Genomic DNA, 3161 nt, shown 5'->3' with positions numbered 1-3161 from the left:
TAGCTAAGACACTGCTGCCTCAGCCTCACATCCAGGCGACTGTGCAGACCCTGAAGCCATGACTCCCACTCCTTTTCTGCAATTTACACCCTACCCTACCCTAGCGGGGCTAGCCTGCTGTGCCCACCAGCCTCTGGGGCTCTGCACACCTTGTTTGGCCCCAGGATGCAGCCTTCAGGCATATTCACCCCCTGAGGGCAACCCCTGCAGGGGGCTGGATAGAATCAGAGAGAGACCCAGTCTGTCTCACGGCCAAGACCAGCATTCAAACCTCTGCGAGTGCATTGAGCGAGCATGTGTGCCCACGTGAGCGAGCGCGTTCACGCTCACACACACACAGAACTTGACCTCCTACGGAGACAATGTCACTATTCAGAGTCCTCACAGACCACAGACTTACAATATGTGCACACACCTCGATGGAAATGATAGTCCTGTCTTTAGATAACAGTGGTGAGAATTAGACAGCGTTCCAGCCGGCACCATTCAGTAGCGAACAATAGGCGCTTAAGGCCACCAACTTCACATGAAAATGACCTGCCCAAGGGCTCAGATGAGGTCTGGAACCCAGGGTCTGGGACCTTGCATACCAGGGGCTCTGTCTCCAGGAGGCCCCTCTGTCTGTCTGAGGGCTGTTTTGTGTCTCTCTCCCTTTGTGGAGCTACTTCCTCTACTATTTCCACAGAGTAGCAGCGGGAGCTGGGCTCTGGGCCTTCCGCTCAGGGAAGAGGTGGTCTTACCATCATTCTTTGTCCGAGCCTTAGAGAGACTCATGAGCCCAGATGGTCCAGATCTAGAAATCAGTCCTACAGAGGTTACCAGCAGGAGACCAAACTGAGCTTTGTGTGCGCTAGTCTCTGAAAGGATCAGAAACAGCGGGCGATGGCAAATATTGGCACCAGCCTTTCAGACCCAAAGAACCCAGGCAGACAACTTGATTTATATCTTCATTGAATTGACTGGTTTGCACCTTCAAAAGCCAGGCAGATCCCAGTTAATAATGGGGAACTTCTGAACCACACAACCTGTTCAGGAGAATGTAACCAACCTTCCACCCAGAACAAGAAATGCCTTTGCAGGGCTTTAAGCAAGCACTTCCCCAGACCTCTTGCCCGCTGGTTTCACGGAGGGCATCTAAAGAGGGAAACTGAGGCAACGAACACAGAAAGATTACCTCACCATTGCGGGTACCCGGGTGAGGGGTGGTGGCACCTGGCCCAACGTGAGGTATTGATGGAGTCACGCATGGGTTTGAGGAGTGCTTATCTGATCTTAGTGACGGACTGGGGAGGAGATGAGGGTCAAAAAGCAGACTTTCAAATGACCTCCAGCTTCCAGAGCTGAGTAACAGGTGAGATGTGGTGGGGACCAGGTTAGGAGTGTACAGCTAGACTGGGTTCTGAGTCTGTATCGGGGTCTCGAGTCTAAGGAATTTTGGATATCCCAGACGAAGCCTGGGAAGAAGCATGACCCTGTGCGGGGGACAGACAGACCCAGAGTGGGCAAAGGGACCGTGCATGACCCTGTGTGAGGGACAGACAGACCCAGACTGGGCAAACAGGCTGGGCATGTGTGTACACAAGACCGACTCTCCCCACATGCATCTCCACGGGGGCTGATGGAGCCAGGTGTAGTGACAGAGAGGGGCTGGCCAGAAACAGCTAGCCGATCCTAGGTCATCACAGTCAGGCATACAGGACCTGGAATGGAGAATTCCGGAGTGAACTGGATGTTCCTGGTCATTATGTCCAGGTGACAGGATGTTTGTGCTTAGCTCTGTTCATAACTTTTAAATAATTAGAATCTGGTGGTGCACTCATATAACCTAGCACTGGGGAGGATGAAGTAGGAGGGTCACAAGTTCAAGGCCTGCCTAGGCTACAGAGACAGGCATCTGAATAACAGAACTAAACAATTACAATAAAAGCTTAAAGCTCGGAGGTGGTGGTGCATGCCTTTGGTCTCAGCACTCAAGAGGCAGAGACAGGCAGATTTCTATGAGTTCCAGGCCAGCCTGGTCTAGTGAATGAGTTCCATGATAGCCAGGGCTACCCAGAGAAATCCTGTCCCAGACAAGGAGGAGGAGAAGGAGGAGGAGGAGGTGGAGGAGGAGGAGGTGGAGGAGGAGGAGGAGGAGGAGGAGGAGAAGAAGAAGAAGAAGAAGAAGAAGAAGAAGAAGAAGAAGAAGAAGAAGGGAAAGGAAGGAAAGGTAAAGGAAAAGGAAAAGAAGAAGCCACCCTTTACCCTCTCAGTCTGGCCTGGACCAGATGGCTCTGCTGTAAGGGGACTTGCCACCCGGCCTGAACATCTAAGTGCAGTCCCAGGCCCCACATGGTGGTGGAAGGAGAGAACTGGCTCTCAGAAGTTGTCCTCTGACCTTTCTTTACACATGTACCCTGGCACACATTAAAAAAAAAAAAAGTCAAACGTAGTGATGCACGCCTTTAATCCCAGTACTCGGGAGACAGAGGCAGGCGGATCTCTGTGAGTTTGAGGTCAGCCTGGTCTACAGAGCTAGCTCCAGGACAGCCAGAGAAACATACTGAGAACCCATCTCTAAAACAAAAAATAAAAAACAAATTAATTAACTCAACAAATTTAAAAAGTTTGGGTAGAGCCAAGACATGAATCAGCACTCATAATTTTACATAATATTATGGTGTGTATAATTAATTATATTCAGCACATTATATAATTATCAATTATAGACTAGAATGTATACTATTCTCATGGAATATGTATACGTTTGTGAGTATGCACAAACACACACACACACAGGATGAAGTTTAGAGTCCTCCACTGGTGACACATGATAAACAAAATTGCCTTCATTTCTCTTGCGGGTGCCGATGGTGTGCCCAGCCCCACCCTAGACAGTTCATTCCTGGGCTTGGCCTGCAGCTGCCGCCTGCAGCATTCTTGTCTGTTAGCTGCGAAGCACCAGGAACAAGCCCTGCAGCAGGATGACACATCCCCCATTTCCAGGCTCTGTTGGCGCCCAGTCCTGTAGACTGCACTTGGGTGACACTGGTTACTGGGTCTGAAGTCCTTTCTGCCCACCATCAAGCCAATGGCATGGCCGCGGCCACAGACAGCGCTAGGTACTACAGGGCAGGGGACATGGGAATCAATATTTAACCTCTTACGCATCTGAACCCAGC

Source organism: Microtus oregoni, unplaced genomic scaffold (genome assembly GCF_018167655.1).
Source record: "Microtus oregoni isolate MIOR12 unplaced genomic scaffold, Mior012 000006F_ref0000085, whole genome shotgun sequence".
NCBI classification, from domain to species: domain Eukaryota; kingdom Metazoa; phylum Chordata; class Mammalia; order Rodentia; family Cricetidae; genus Microtus; species Microtus oregoni.
This window is presented reverse-complemented; position numbering follows the sequence as displayed.